The sequence below is a fragment of the Mastomys coucha genome, unplaced genomic scaffold, assembly GCF_008632895.1.
Source record: "Mastomys coucha isolate ucsf_1 unplaced genomic scaffold, UCSF_Mcou_1 pScaffold4, whole genome shotgun sequence".
NCBI lineage: Eukaryota > Metazoa > Chordata > Mammalia > Rodentia > Muridae > Mastomys > Mastomys coucha.
In genome coordinates this window covers 33,939,269-33,956,277 of record NW_022196910.1, presented here as the reverse complement: position 1 = coordinate 33,956,277, position 17,009 = coordinate 33,939,269, and the positions used below count along the sequence as shown (strand labels likewise).

At 35.5% G+C, this 17,009-nt stretch overlaps 1 protein-coding gene across 37 annotated transcripts in view; it reads right to left on the bottom strand.

Moving 5' to 3' along the window:
* The window catches only part of Ppfia2 (PTPRF interacting protein alpha 2), a 446,664-nt gene that overhangs the window by 103,993 nt on the left and 325,662 nt on the right, over positions 1-17,009 (bottom strand). The gene's annotated exons all lie outside the window — the stretch shown is intronic.

Sequence of the window (17,009 nt, the reverse complement as noted above, 5' to 3'; positions counted from 1 at the left end):
AGAGAGAGAGAGAGAGAGAGAGAGAGAGAGAGAGAGAGAGAGAGAGAGAGAAAGAAACAGACACAGACACAGACACAGACACACAGACATAGAAAAACAATAAGATAATTATTTTTAAAAATATGAAAGCAAACCAGTAGTTTTCAATCAGGGTGATAGATGCATTTGCATAACAATTTTATATATGTTATATGTGAAAGCTATATTATACGTGATTTAGGACAGATCACATAAATATGTGATACATATAGCACATTATTTTAATCAATAGATAGGAATATAAACCTTGTAATATTTTTATTTTTTGATCCAAATTCTTTTGAACATCAGAGGCTTTATTTCACTTTATGTTTTAAATAAAATATTTTATATGCTTTAAACAGTTTATCTGGATCATGTTCTTTGGCTTCCCCAAAATATTCCCAGATCCTCCCACCTCCAAACCTATCCAACTCTCCTTATGCTGGCCAACTTCTCCTAGGCATAGGGCCCATGTTAGAGTGTGGTTGAAATACTTAGTGTCACTCCATTGGGGAAAATTGATTTTCCCTTTTCCAGAAGGTGGCAATTACAAGGAGCTTCTTGTGTAAGGATGGAACTTGGTTCCTACTTCTCCTTCTCAGTACTAAGATTAATGTCTGGATTGAATTTGGGCATTGTGTATGTGACATTACAGTCTCTATGAATTCATATGTGTATCAGTTCTGTTATAGATGGATGATGTCTCTTCCTTTGAGTCATCAAACACTTCTGGTTCTCACAATATTTCTGCCCCCTCTTCCCCATAGATTCCCCAGCACAGAAAATGGGACAAGTTGATAAAGAAATCCCATTTAGGACTGCAGGTTTCAAAATCTTTCAATTTTATATATTGCCCAGTTGTGGATGTCTGTTTTATCATCTACTGTAAAAAGAAGTTTCTCTAATGAGGGCTCTGTGACTAAATGATTTAGTCACATATCAATATGTCATTGGGAGTCATTTTATTGATATTTTCAGCAGAATAATAGTATTAGGTTTTCCCTTAGGGACCATGACTTATGTAGTTTCAGGTTCTTGAGCATTTTATCAATATTAGGTTTGGTTCCATCTCATACAATGGTCTTAAATCAATAAAATATTGTCTAGTTATTCCAACAATTTCTGTTCTATTATTATACGAGAATATCCTGCAGTCAGACTCTTGTTGTAGGCTTCAGGACTTTTATCTGGGTATAATTTGATGACTACTTTTCTCCTCTTGCAGTGTGCAAAGTACATTCCAGCACTAGCTTTATTTCATATTGTATGAGCTAAGTACATAGTATTTTTGGCAATAGGGCCTTATCATCAGTCTGTGGATGGTAATCAAAAGTGTTGACAATCTCTGATGGTGTTTGGGCAATCTTAGGACAATTTCAACTAACTATTCAACAAGTTGTATTCCATTAGAAGCACTGTGAATTCTTGGTGGTTCTATATGTCTAGTTGAGGCATTGTCTTTCCCATCCTATACTGACTGCATTTAAATTTCTTCCATATATTTATAAATTCTAGAAACCTTCTACAGTAGTAGGTTTCCATATGACTTGTCAAGGAGCTCTTAATAACAGTGGTCCCTCCCAATATTTCCTTCTTTACCCAGCACTCCATCCTCCCAATTTAGTTTTGTAGAGGGATGAATGTGACATCAAAATTACAGGTTTTAGTTTTCTTGACACTCATACAAATAACATTTACATTTTTGTTGAAATAACATAATTTTTATGATGATACCTCTGAAATTATGATTTCTGCATTGCCAAAACTTAAACATTATATATGCACCATACACAGTGGAGGAGGCTGAAAATGGTCAAATATGTTGAAACGGTTATTTCCCCTTTTTGGAAAATAGGTCTAGAAAGTAGAAGAATCTATGTTTCAAAAGTTTCTTACAAACTAAAACTCAAAATATTTAAAGAAAGTGGAGAACTCAATAACAACAAAACTAAGCCGAAACATATGAAGAAATCTTCAAAGGATCTAGAAAGATATTTCCTTTTTTTTGTTTTTGGTTTTTGGTTTTTTGAGACAAGTTTTCTCTGTATAGTCCTGGCTGTCCTAGATCTCACTCTGTAGACTAGGCTGGCCTCAAACTCAGAAATCCACCTGCCTCTGCTTCCCAAGTGCTGGGATTAAAGGTGTGCACCACCACTGCCCAGCAAAAGATATTTCTTAAAATAAGACTTACATATGACAAGATTTATGAAAATAGTTTCAGCTTTAGAAATCATCAAGGTAATAACAACATAAAACGACAATAAAATATTATCTCATGATTATTCTAAGGTCTGTTTTACAAATGTTAGAGGACAGCACATGTTGGGAATGATTTATATTGAATGGATATAAATTATACAGTCATTGTGGAGTGTGATAAGTTTTCAATATAAGAAAAATAGAGTTGCATGTAATCTAGCAAGCTCACTATTCATTGTATAACTAAATATACAAAGGAGTATTTCACTATACTCTCTCTACCTTGTTATTCAATGAAGTATTATTCATAATAGTCAACATATAGCATCAAAGTCCTTACTAACTGATCAGATAGGTAGAGAAAATGTGGTACATATGCTAATAGAATACTGTTTTACTTTACAATAAAGAGACTTTCCATTTTATGTACCATGATTGAACCTGGAGGCAATTAATCCAAAACTGTAATGTTTCAGTTAGATGGAAGGAACATGTTTTAGTGATCTATTGTACATGTGACTAGCAGATAAAATTTTCAAGTGGAGTGGATAATCAGACAGGGCAATGGATTAGTAAATTATCATGAAAGAACATACATGAATTATTTTCAATTAATAAGGTGAAATGATAGAGATGTAGGCTTTGGTTAAAAACAAAACAAAACAAAACAAAAAACAAAAAAACAAACGCCTACCTAGCATATACAAGGACCTGAATTCAGTCATCAATACAGTACAGAAGCAGGGAGTAGCCTATGAATAGAAAGAAAAGAAGGGAGAGAAACAGAGGGAGAGAGAGATAGGGGAGAGAGGAAACCATAAAAGGGAGAAAGGAAAGAGGACAAAACCACAAAGGGAATAAGTTACAAAGCAAGGCAGGAGGGGAGGGAAGAAGAAAAATCAGCAAAAGGAAGGATGGATAGATTGGAGAAATGAAGGGGAGGGAAGAAATACGGGAAGAAAGAAAGGCAAGGAAAAAAGAAATTCTGTCCCTTAGGAGCTAAGTTCAAGTTCTGTGTCTGGGGAGGAGATGACTTTCAAAAAAAAAAAAAGAGATCTCAACCAAGCAGAAACAGGAAGGTCTGGGAAGAGCAAAGCAGCAGTTTCTTCTGCAGAGATGCTTCCTTAATGGCAGGAGTTTGTTCCAACCCTCCATAAATTAAGAAACCTTTGAATAAAAATGTAAATGTGTCCTCCTCGCATGTGCAATTTTGTTCCTAAGAAGCATCACTAAAAACAGAAAATAGCCTTTTTCAAAACCAACTGTCAGACTCTCCCTGTCCATTGGCTACCTCAGCGGAACTGAGTCTGAGGCATGAGTTACAAGGTACCTCATCCACATCAGCCTCATCAGCCTCTGTGAATCTTATTTGCCTCTGCAGCTACAATTTAACAATTAAAAAAAAGCTTTCAACTCTTGTGACACATGCACACACTTTTTTAAAAGAAGTGCTTTTTGATGGTAAAGGCCCGTATTTTTTACTGTTCCGAGACGGTATTGTTACAATTTAAAACCCTGTAAAATTATCACAGCTACTACACATCTAGCAAATGGTACTAGCCTCCCCTGAAATTCATCCCTCAGTTGCACTTCAGTGTTCTCTTCTCAGTTGTCGTTCAGATTGTTGCATAATGCAAGAGGTCACAGTTGCCTACCTTCTTATTTATTTATTTATTTATTTATATTGGCTATTTTCTTTATTTACATTTCAAGTGTTATCTCCTTTTCTGGTTCTCCCTCCCTGGAACCCCCTGTCCCACCCCTCCCCCTGCTTCTATGAGGGAGTTTCCTCACTCACCCACCAACTCCTGCCTCCCCGCCCTCGAATTCCCCTACATTGGGGCATCAAGCCTTCACAGGAACATGGGCCTCTTCTTCCCCTGATGCCCAACAAGCTCATCCTCTGCTACATAAGTGGCTGGAACCATGGGTCCCTCCATATGTACTCCTTGGTTGGTGGTTTAGAGAAAGGACTAGAGGAGCTGAAGAGGTTTGTACCCCCACAGGAAGAACAATAATATCAACCAACCAGACCCCCCAGAGCTATGGAGGGACTATGCCTACCTTCTTCTAAGAACTGTTTCTGGAGAGTTACCCCGCTATTACTCCTCTACAAGCAACACTCAGGCATGAAGGACAACAGTCAATGAAAGAGGATATAGCTAAAAAACTACGTTCATGTGTGTCTCCTAACCATTGGAGCAGGGGCTCTCTCTGGCTGTGTTGCTGACATTGGAATCTCTTTCCTCTAATCGCGCTGCCATGTCTGGCCTTAGTGGGAGAGGATTTACTTAGTCCTGCCGCTACATGACATGCCAGGGCTGGTTTGTACACGTGAGGTGGGGCACCTCTTCTCTGAGGAGAAGGGTAGGTGGGAATAGGGGAAGAGGTGTGAGGGTGAGGCTGGGAGCAAAGGTGGGAGAAGGGCTGGGATCGGGATTTAAAGTGAACAAACAAACAAACAAACAAACAAACGCTACAGGATCCATTGCCTTAGCATCCCTCTTTCTTTCAGAACCTGCTTTATGAGAGCACTGTTACCAAGTGTTCAGTGTAACCATATAAGAATTAGTTATAGGGATCCAACTAGAATCATAATAAAAACGAGTAATTTACAGTGGTTTGCTGTTTTCTCATAAGAAAGAAAGTGTTTACACATATACTGTTAAATTTTTAAATGTCTGAAAAATTATAGCATGAAAATCTGAATTCAGTGGCTAAGATACTTTATGGCTCTATTTTGCACAATGAAAAACAACAGATTACTTGCATCTGCAATAAACCCGAATGACTCACAGAAAGCATTATGTTAAGAAAAGGGAGGGTAAATCTAGGAGGAAACAAGTACACTTCAGTTCACATGGACGTCTACACTAGACAATTCTTTCCAAGAAGTGCAGGAAGACAAAAAAACTAGATTGGCTGCTGCCTCGGCCAGAATACTGGAAGTTATTGCACAGGACCATGAATTCACTTTAAACTGTGAAGCAATTGCTTTTGCTGAAATGGGGTGGTATTTACACAGATATATCTCTATAAACACATATAATTTTATGCACGATATAGATTAATAGAGTTGCTTTATTAAAACATTTCAAAAATCTATAAAATTATTTAAAACTACTTTTTAATGGAAAAATTCTATTTAGCACCACAGAATTCTAAAGACTTTGGTAAACTAAGATTTACATAGTTGCCTTAGTTTCATATCACTATGATAAATCACTATGGCAAAAAGAAACTTTGAACTTCCAAGTTATAGGCAATAATCAAGAAAAGTCAAAGCAGAATCTCAAGCAATGCAGAAACATGGAGGCAGACATTCAAGCATAAACCATGGAGAAATGCTCCTTATTGGCTTGCTTCCCATGGTTTGTTGTTTCTACTTTCTACAGTATCCTAGAACTTCCAGTCTCAAGGCAGTACTGCAGATCCTGAACTAGGCCATGTCATATCAGTCATCATTCAAGAAAATAGAGCACACAGGCTTGCCTACAAGCCAGTCTCAGTGTTTTTTTCTCAGTTAAGTTTCTCGTTTCCTGTGTAACTGTACCATTTGTTAAGTTGACATAAAACTAGCTATCACAATGATCAGTTGCTTACATAGTCATGATGAACTGAATTGAAATGCAGGACTCTGAATTCCAGTTCAGTTTGTCTACCATTCACTGTCCTAGGTCTACAATGCTAACATACACAAAAATGGTTAAAATTGTATACACTGTGGAATTGAGAGAAGGACCAAAATTCATATATATATATGACTTATATATGTATATGTATATACATACATATATATGTGTGTGTGTATATATGCACATATATATACACATATATGCATGTGCATATATATACACACACATATATATATGTATATGTATATGTATATGTATATGTATGTGTATATATGTTTGTGTGTATAAAAATTACTGTTATATACATAAAATATATAAGTATATAGAATACATATGATCAGTTATGTGTACATTCATAAATATATGTTGATATAAATAATACATATCTATCTCAATTATGTGCATATTTTATGAATATTTATTTCACACAAAATGGTGTTAATTTTCTAATTAGAAAAAAGTATTACTGTTGAAATTCTGTGCACCTTAAGTCCATTAAAATCTTGTTTAATACTGTAAGCTTTAAAAGGTTTAAGATGGGATAATTTTAAATACATATAAACAGTAATCAGGCAACTAAAATAAAACACTTTTAAAATCTTAACCTTTAAATTCATTAAGTAGCAGAAAATGTTTTTTTTTTTCGAGACATGGTTTCTCTGTATAGCCCTTGCTGTCCTAGTCCTGGAACAGACCAGGCTGGCCTCGAACTCAGAAATCCACCTAAGTAGCAGAAATTTATTGAGTTGCTTGGACACACCTGTAACATCTAGAACAATGTATAAAAATCTGCTCAGGTGACCTGCCAATTTCCCTTTCCTGAAGTGTTTATGAAACTTCTCTGTTTATAAATATACAAACAGCTTTAAAATTCAATGCTATGAAGGAAACCACGAGCTATTATTTACTTAAGTACTATATCCACAAAATCACAGCTCAAGTTCCTAAAATAAAGGTTCATTTTAACAATGTATTCAAGTCAGATTAACTATATATTGAAATATTAGTTATTTGTTTACTGATGGTGAGAAAGAATATTTGGTGGCTTCCCTTAGTACTAATACATTTAAGAGTTAATATTTTATTTCCTGTTATAAAAGTATTCTCAACATGTACACCTATGCAAAAGCCATTTTTCTCTTTACCATATTTCAAATGGATTATCATAGTCTCATGTGTCTTACTTCTTACTATTTACTGATCTTTCTAAAAGAAAGTAGAAATAGGAAAATAGAAGAGGAGATGATTGAAATTGATCTTCCTATTAATTCAATTATTATAATAGTGGCATAAATACTATTAAAATTTACTAACACCTACAGAGTAACCACTTAATAGTTCCATTCCATTTTTACAAGTAAATCCAGCATTTAATAGTTAACAGTGTATTGCCGATTACATTGTCAAGAAATTATTATGACATTTGCAAACATTCCCATACATCACCAGGCTTTTCTAGACTAGGAAGAATCATATAAAGTAGGAGAAACTTTTAAAAATCTATTTTTTTCTGTGACCAAAAGAATGTATAAATAAAGGTATGTAGAGCTATAAAATAAATACAGAACACAGATTCAGACAGGAAGATATTGATAGGCATAAATATAATGACAAGAGTAATAAAAATGTAGGCACCTGATGTACAGTTAGCATAAATCAATAATGCATTAATATAAAGAGTGTATCTGAATGAAATATTAAATATACTATTCCAAAACACAACAAAAATATGAGTGAATGACATAAACAAATTCTATTCTAAGCATTAGTACAATGAGAGATTTTGGAAGGATTCAAGCACTGGAATGACAAACATTACTGTTTCTTCCTAGGGATCATGAAGGACCATTAATATGCTAAATTCTTGAGCTTCCATTTACATCCTAGTCATCAAATAAGACTGTATACTGATTACAACAACAATATGACCTATGTTCTCCAAAAAATAATTTGTAAGGATTCTATCTCCAAGTGTGAGTTCAAAATAATATTTCTGTGTTGCTTAAATTATTTAAGTTCTCATCATGTGTTAGAAACAAAAGAATGACATAACTTATTTAATATCTGCTATATCAGATCCAGAATGGAAATTGATACTTTGAAAGAGTTAAATTTAAAACTTGTGCTGGCTAATGAGAGAATTGCAGGTTTGAAGAAAAACACAGTAGACCAAGGTTGAATATGTCCAAATAAGCCTGGGCAAAAATAAGCAGTCTGTTAGACATCCTGAGAACTAGCAGATCATAAAGACATAAACTATATTTCTGGGCAGATATGGTTTAAGGTCAGATGCTCTGTTGACTCAGATTAATACCAACCTTAGGAATTTTCCACTCTGTTCTGCACATAATAGTTAACATTTGAACTAGCCAATCATGCATAGCCACACCAATTCCTTTGTTTCCCCAGACCTTTTTCCTATATAAACCCCTAACCCCTGGGCCTCGTGGTCGGCTTCACTATCTCCTGCATGAGATAGGTGTGGTGCGGGCCCAGAGCGCCCCGAAATTAAAACCACCTCTTGTAATTATATCAAGATGGTCTCTCGTGATTCCTTGGGTGTACATCCTCCCGAGTTTTGAGTGGGGGGTCTCCCCACGGGGGCTCTTTCAACTTAAAGCACAAAATAGTTTGGTTGACACTTTAAAACATCGGGAGATGAAGTTTTCACACTTGATGTTCTGGTTCCAATATCGGCTTCCAGAGCTCTATTTCTCATGCCTGCCTCCCCCTATTTCTGTTCATTCTTCCTTCATTTCACTGAATACTAATTCAATAAACCATCAGAAATTCAACTCTATTTATTTGTATTATTCCAGATACAAAGGAAAGCCATTAGATGAACAAGACTACTGCTTGAGAAGAACAGAATGTGTGCTTTATTGAGCATGGATATAAGCAAACCATGTACCAAAATGTGTGTAAGGAACCTGAAATAATTTACTAAATACAGACACAAAGGTTTTAAGGTTATAAGTCATAACTTAAGTGAACTTTAGAACTGTCTACAATATTTTTTTAATATTCTTATTCTGTCATCTTTTCTTTATTGTCTTTGAAATATTGGAAATGTTCACTAATTTCAAATGTATCCAACATACACCATGTTTTATCTGTTATTTAAGGTTCTCTACCACATCATCGAGAGCTGTGGTTTTCAATTCTGCATTGTCTCCTTAAGTCTATTTTACACCATTAAAGGTGTGCATTTTCACTTTATATAAACCCAGATTTTAAGCAGAGCAGAAATAAACTTTCATTCAGTATCTGTAATTTTTAGAATACTTTGAAGAACTGAATGAGAAAATATTGATGAACTCCATTCTGGATAATACAAAATGGTGAGATTTTTCTATGTAATTGTTTTACAAATTTTCTTAGGTATTAGTAATATTTAGATGGGACTAAGAATCAAAGATAAAGGTCATGGTTGTACTTTATTGGTTGTTGTATCTTATTAGTCATTAAGTATAAAAATAGCACAAAAGTAAAATGAAATAATAAGGCAATAAATTATTGAGGAACTAAAAGTAATAAAATGATAGTCCCCAAAATAATTTTTCTTTAATTAGTATCAATTAGTTACCTTTAAATGTTTCAAACCAAAAGTCCTCTATCATTACTAATTTTAATACGACCAGTGGTCTGTTGATAAGCATAGGATATACTTTTTATTATGCCTCTCTTATTTAGTTGTTATTTTTAATTGACTGAGTTTAGTTATTACTACCCATTTATATATGAGTGGTGGGGTCATCCACTGAACATGGGGAATCTACCAGTTGCCATAAACTAAATAAAAGTGACTCTCCTTCCTCAGGAGCCATCAAATGTCAGTCAGTTCTCCTCTCCTAAAGGTGAAGCCTTAAAATCCCCTGCTCTTTCATTTCTAAAAATTTTAGTGGCAAAATTGTGTGCACGTCTTTTGTAGATAACCACAGATATTATATATTTTATTTATTTATTTTTGATGGTAGTCAACAAAAGCAGCATCAGCAACAGCGGTAGCAACAGCAACAACAACAAAATAGCATCTCACAGCTCTCTTGTCCGTCTTCTGGCTCTTGTGTTCTCTATTCCCTCTTCCTCTACACTATTGGAGACTGACAGGGAAAAGGGGTTAACATAGATGCCCATCTCACTCAGAGTTGTTTAGTCTCAGCACTTCATAGAGTAATGTGTCACTGCATTAATCACTACTCACCAAAATGAAAGTCTATTTGACCAAGGTCAAAAGCAACACAAATATGAATATAAATATAAATATTTAAAGGCTACTTTGACAACATAAATAGATTTAGAAAAGCAACATCAATAGATCTCTCCTTGGGCCTTTGTCTTCTCTAGCCAAGGATTTTGACGTGTTTACAGTAGGATGCATGGAGTCTCCCCTTTGAAGCAGGTCTCTCAAATTTAATTAAGGGAATGACTGGCTCCCCGTATTAACAGTTGTCTTAGTCTGGGTTTCTAACATCATGACCAAGAAGCAATTTCGGGAGGAAAGGGTTTATTCAGCTTAGTTCCACGTTGCTATTTATCACCAAAAGAAGTAAGGACTGGAACTAAAGCCAGTCAGGAAGCAGGAGCTGATGCAGAGGCCATGGAGGGATGTTCCTTACTGGCTTGCTTCTCCTGGCCTGCTAGCTTGCTTTCTTATAGAACCCAAGACTACCAGCTCAGGGATGGTACCATCTACAAGGGGCCCTCCCCTCTTGATCACTAATTGAGAAAATGCCTTACAGTTGGATCTCATGGAGGCATTTCTTCAACTGAACCTCCTCTCTCTGTGATAACTCCAGCTTGTGTCAAGTTGACAAAAAAAAAAAAAAAAAAAAAAAAAAGCCAGTACAACAGTTTTGCCAGTGTTGCCTCGGTGAACTCGTCAGCCTTGTCACATAAGTCAGTTTTGTAGACCATTGATGACTTTGTTTCTCTGGCAACTACAAAACACCTTCGAGCATTATGAAAGCTAGCCAGCACGGGGAATGCCCCGTCCTAGATTAATTTACCTCCTGTCTTTTAACTAAAGTGAGCCTTAACATTAGAAATATTGTCTTACCTTTGATTTATGTTGAACAACTAAGAGTACAGGCAATCACCTGTATTCTTTAAGGTACTTCTCAGAAAACTTGGACCAACAATTTTTAGGGCTGGATCCTGTGCCTGGCATTGAGATTTGCGTCTTGTAACCAATGTTGCCTAAGAATTGCGTGCTCTCTCTCTTTTTCTCTGTGTGTGTGTCTGTACATTTTTAAAACTTTTACTCTTTTGGAGAGAAAGAATAAGGAGCTGGGAAGATAAAGAGCTGTTAGAAGATCTGGAAACAAATGAGGTAGAAAAAAGAATATGATAAAAATATAAAAAGTATTAAAAAGACAAAAGTATCATATCCCATTGGACTAGTTATGAGTGAAAATAAAAGTAAAGTTGACAACAAAAATAAAATAGACTATAAATACACAATGTTACTGAAATTTAAATAGAAAAAAAATATGAGTGATATCACTCAGATCCATGAAGATGAACAGCACAGTATAATTGTCATAGTTTAAAAATATTTTGATTATTTATAAAAATTAAATTATTTTAAATTTCTACCCAATTTAAAAGCAAGAGTTTGTTTCTGTTTGTTTTGTTTGTATTGTTACTTCTAAGGAATATAGTATTATACTTAATTTCTTTTATTCTCATAATATTTAAAGTAGCACATAAGTAAACTCACTATATTTAATATATTTGGATTGGTAGAACTATGGTATACTAAAGCACTTTAAATCAAACTTAACTAAAGAGTTTCTGCTCATAATTTTTATGATTAATGTTCATAACTATTAGAAGTTAAAATTAGTAGACTTATATTATGAAATAAACATTTTAAGTGATTTTCATGAAAAAGTCACCTATAACTTCTTCAAATCTTGTATAGAGTTTGCAAGGATAAAGGAGGAAAATGACTAGAATAAATATTTTATTATTTAATTTTACTTTTGTTTAGAAAGTCACTAACAAAATTTCAGAAATGACTCTATGCTAAACTAAGAACTAAAGTCATGCACTGGTTCTTTTTCTCAAATGTATCATTATTGGTTTTTAGATGTGTACGAATTGCCCCCAACTGAGTTATATGTTGCAGCCCTAAGTAATTCAAGAATCAACAAATCAACTAGGTTCCTACCAGGCTTACTATTATTTGGAACAATTGGTTCATTTTCATTTTGCTAAATACGAAGACACTTTTCCCATCTGTCTTAATGGGTTGTAACAATTGTATGTGCGAAGGACTGATGACAAATGTAAAAACTATAAACATGAATTAAAGAGAAGCAAATTTATCTTTCCTCTGTATAAAATATTATTCCCATCATGGAAATGTGCATATGATTAAAATACAAATATAAAATTATGTATTCATAGAAACATGATTTAGCATCAGAATAACCGTCAATGAAATCAGCTAGCTACATTGTTTTGGGCAAAGCAAGCACTTCATCTATTTCTTAGCTAGATATGTAGCCCACATTATAGTAAGTAATGATCTGTTGTTTGCCCAAAACTTGGGGATTTGAGGTACCAGCACGTGAGTCTTAAATATTAGACCTTAGCTAATGTTGAAGAGTCACACATAGAATAATCAAACTTTGGAATGCCCCTTCCTTGTTAATTCAGTTCTGCACTAAAAAATATAGTCAGGAGTTGCAAATATTTTGTAAACACTCTCACATAAAATAAATTATCAGCTCTAGAAAAAATAAATATGTGTAACTCTGAAAACAAGAACAAGAACACATTTACTAACTTGAAGAAATGTGAAGAAACAAGTTCTGGATGTTGAACACTTTGGTCCACACTAGTCATATTATCTCAATCATGTTATCTGAAAAGAAATATGACTAAGGAATACCTACTGAAGAATGGAAAAGTGATAAATATATATTAACCTGTCATGAAAATTGTTTAAAATAATGTAGTTGAGATTCCAAGCTTAAAAGCCTTTCAACTTTTTCCATTGCAAAACCAATAAAGCAATGAAGTCACCAGGGACTGTAAGAATCTTGTTGCTCACACTGTTCTCATTAACTGTTGCTACTAACTCTCTTTCAAACTAGTATCTAGTTATTTTGATATTCTTCCATCCCTAGAATATAACAGATGCATGTCATCCATTCTTAAGAAGTTTGTACGCCAAGTGCAAATAAATTCTCTCTATGTAAGTTTTTACCAACTTTACAATGGGGACATCTGAATGTCTTCTAAATTTTTACCACTAACATTCTACTGATCTGCATCTCTCTGTTTCCTAAGAGATTAGAGACAAAAAAGGAAGCAGGCAGCATTGAAGTTGTGAACGTGTTTAACTCTATCACTCAAGAAACAGTAACAAGATAAATTCTGTTGAGCTTGGTTTAAGCAAGGTAACCTGTAGTGTTCTGGAATTTTATTAATGAAAATATTTTTTTGGGCAACACTACATATAAGATCAAAAAGAAACCTTTAAAATTGTTTCATCTAAACATATTACCTTGCTTCTTTTTTACCCATTTTATTCTGTAAATGTTGACAATAATTATAGAACACTCATGAGTAATAAAGTCCATTTTTGAAGGTATTTTCAATGAGGCTATTTTGTTAACTCTTTGGTCAACTGAATTATCATAATACTGTTACCAAACATCCCCAAATGGCTAGTAATCTACCATGATTATATAATTTAAGTAATTTTATTACCCTGAACAAAAGGTAGTACTTATCCCACATTCCCCAGACTAAATTATCTTTTCCTATGCTTAGATAGACTTAAAAAGCAACAACTGATTTATAACCCTACCATAATTTATTGGCTGATGGTATTGCTATATCCAGATGGTCATGCTATGAAAATAAGACTAGAAATGGATAACAAACAATGGCTTTTTTTTGCATGTAACTACCACACATACTTAAATGATCAAAGTAGATCTTATATTTTTCGTTTTGTATTTGATTAACACTTATCAGATAAGGGAATTTGCTTTAAATACAGCAGTTATTTAATCATGAAAAACCAATCAGAGATTTAATATACAATGAATCATAGTTTTCTTATTAAGATTCAAATTTAAAATAACATACAAATCATATGTTTTAGATTTGTCCTCTTTAGGGTTATCATCACAGTGATGAAACACCATGAACAAAACATTTGGGAAGTAAAGGATTTAGCTGGCTTATGTTTCCAAATCACTGCTTATTACTGGAGGAAGTTATGATGTGAATTTAAACAAGTTTGAAACCTGGAGACAGGAAAGATTGCAGCAGCCAGGGAGAAATCCTGCTTGGAATCCTGCTTGCTGGCTTGCTCAGACTGCTTTCTTATAGAACCCACGACCACTATGCCAGGTTTGGACCACCTACAATGAATTGGGCCGACTTCCATCAATCACTAATTAAGAAAATTCCCCACAGGCTTGCTGACAGCCTGATTCTGGAAACATTTTCTTTATTGAGGATCCCCTTTCTAAAAACACAATTGACACATTTTCTTTTCTCTTTTTAATTTTTTTCTTTTTTATTGGATATTTATTTATTTACATTTCAAATGTTATCCCCTTTCCTGATTTCCACCCCCCTCCAGAAACCCCCTACCCCATCCCACCTCCTCCTGCTTCTATGAGAGTGTGCCCTCACCACCCACCCAGTTGTGCCTCCCCACCCTGGCATTCCCCTAAACTGGGGCATTGAGCCTTCACAGGACCAAGGGTCTCCCCTGCCACTGATACCTGACAAGGCCATCCTCTGTTACATATATGGCTAGAGCCATGGGTCCCTCCTTGTGTACTCCTTGAAGCTCTGGGGGATGGTCTAGTTGGTTAATATTGTTGCTCTTCCTATGGGGACCCCTTGATCAGTTAAATGATTGGCTGCAAGCATCTGCCTCTGTTTATATCAGGCTCTGGCAGAACTTCTTAGGAGACAGCTATATCAGGCTCCTGTCAGCATGCACTTCTTGGCCTCAGCAATAGTGTCTACATTTGGTGACTGTATATGGGATGGAAGACATTTTCAAGTTCACACACAAATATCACTTTAAAGCCAAGACCTTTCCTTTATTGTTCATCCCCAATATCAGATGTTGATATAAACATCAGCATAAAACATTTTACAAATTTAAAAAGGTCCACAGTCTTAAATAATCCAAACACTTTAAAAATTTAGTCTCTTGAAACAAAATCCATAGTCCCTTTTAAAGTCCAAACTCTGTCAACTGTGGGCTCCTATAAAATTCAGAATAAATTATTTCAAGACAGAGGCATGAAGGCACAGTTGCAATTAGATACAAATAAAACCAAGCCTCAACAGTATAAATCACCCAATGTCCAATGCCAGAGATTCAGTCACAATTTTCTGATCTCCTCCAAGGGCTAGGGGTTAACTTTTCTGACTCTGCCCTCTGAAACATATGTAGATTTTTTTGTTTTGTTTTGTTTTGTTTATTAGGGTTTATTTATTTCATCCTATACCTGCCACTGTTCTTGGTGCTGACTCCTTCAAAATGCTGAGGCCCTTTGCTGCAACTCTGCTGCTCTTTCACCAGTATTTTCGCCTGGCTGCTCTTCACGTTACAAAGCCTCAGCTTTCTCTGTGACCTCTTCAATTCTGGCTTCCACTGCTACTCCTGCTTCAAGTTCACCAATACCCTACAGTGCCAAGCCTCAGCTGACCCCGTCACTTATCCAAAACCAGTAACACCGAGGAGACTCTTATACATGACCAAGTTTGGCTGCCAAAACAAGACACAACCTTGACTATCTTGGAGACAGCTTTTGTGCACTGAATCTGCGAAACACTTCCTAGAAGATTTCACCTCAGTAATACTGGTCTCCATTTAATCACTGCTAATTTTGCAGCTCCAGATAACCAGCACACATTTGTCACAGCAAAGCACAAAGGTTTTACTTTAGTGTTTCTGTTCCTTGATGATCACAGCTGATGTTTCATTTTCATCTGGCCAGACACCACAGATCCTTCACACAAAGGCCCTGTGGAGTCTTCAGTGCCCTCTTACAGTTCACAAGCCAGGACTCCATTGTCGGTGTAGCTCTCCACATTCTTATCTTCTAAGTTTCCACAGAGCAGCTCATCAAGCTTTGAACACTCAACGGCTTTTCTCTTCCAAAGTTCCAAGCCCTTCCACAGTCCTTCCCAAAACACATGGTTTTGACTGTCACAGCAGTAACCCGCTATCCTGGTACCAGTTTCTCTTCTAGTTAAGCTTAATATTGCTGTGATCAAACAACATGAACAAAACGAGTTGCATACAAAAGTGCTTCTTTGGCTTACATGCCCATATCTCAGTCCATCTCTAAAGGCAGTGAGGAGAGTAACTAAAGCTGGGCTGGATCCTGGAGTCAAGAGCTAATGCAGAAGCCATTAGTGATGTTAGTGTTTACTGGTTTGCTCAGCATGGCTTTCTCTGTTTTTGTTTGTTTGTTTGTTTGTTTGCTTATTTTTCTGTTTGTGCTCACCTCCCCTCTCCTGTAGCTGCATTCAAGTTCTCATTCTCATTAGGAAATAACAGGCTTCTAAGAGATAACAACCAAACATGACAAAATAAAAAGTTGGACAAGGTAACCCATCAAGAGGAAAAAGTCCCAAGAACAGGCAGAGGAGTCAGAGCAGGACTCATTGTTCGTCAGGAATCCCATAAATGTACTAAGGTTACAGCTATAATATATACACAGAAGACCTGATGAGGATACATGTAGACTCTGCTTAACTCTTTGTAAGCTCATATGAGCCCTGCTTAGTTGATTTAGTGGATCTTGCTCTTGTGGTGTTCTCCAACACTTCTGATTCTTACCATCTTTCTGCCTCATCTTCCTCGGGATTCCCTGAACTTAGAGTGGAGGGATTTGATGACAACCTGAAATTAGACTCTCTCTCAGTTTATAATGTCTGTCATCCTTCTTTCTTATAGAACACAGGACCACCAGCCAAGGAATGGCACCATTCACAATGGATTGGGCCCTTTGTAGTAATCACTAATTAAGAAAATGCCTTACAGGTTTGCTTACAGTTTGATCTTATGGAGGCTCTCTCTTTTTTTTTTATTTATTTTTTTATTAGATATTTTCTTTATTTACATTTCAAATGATATCCCCTTTCCCGGTTTCCCCT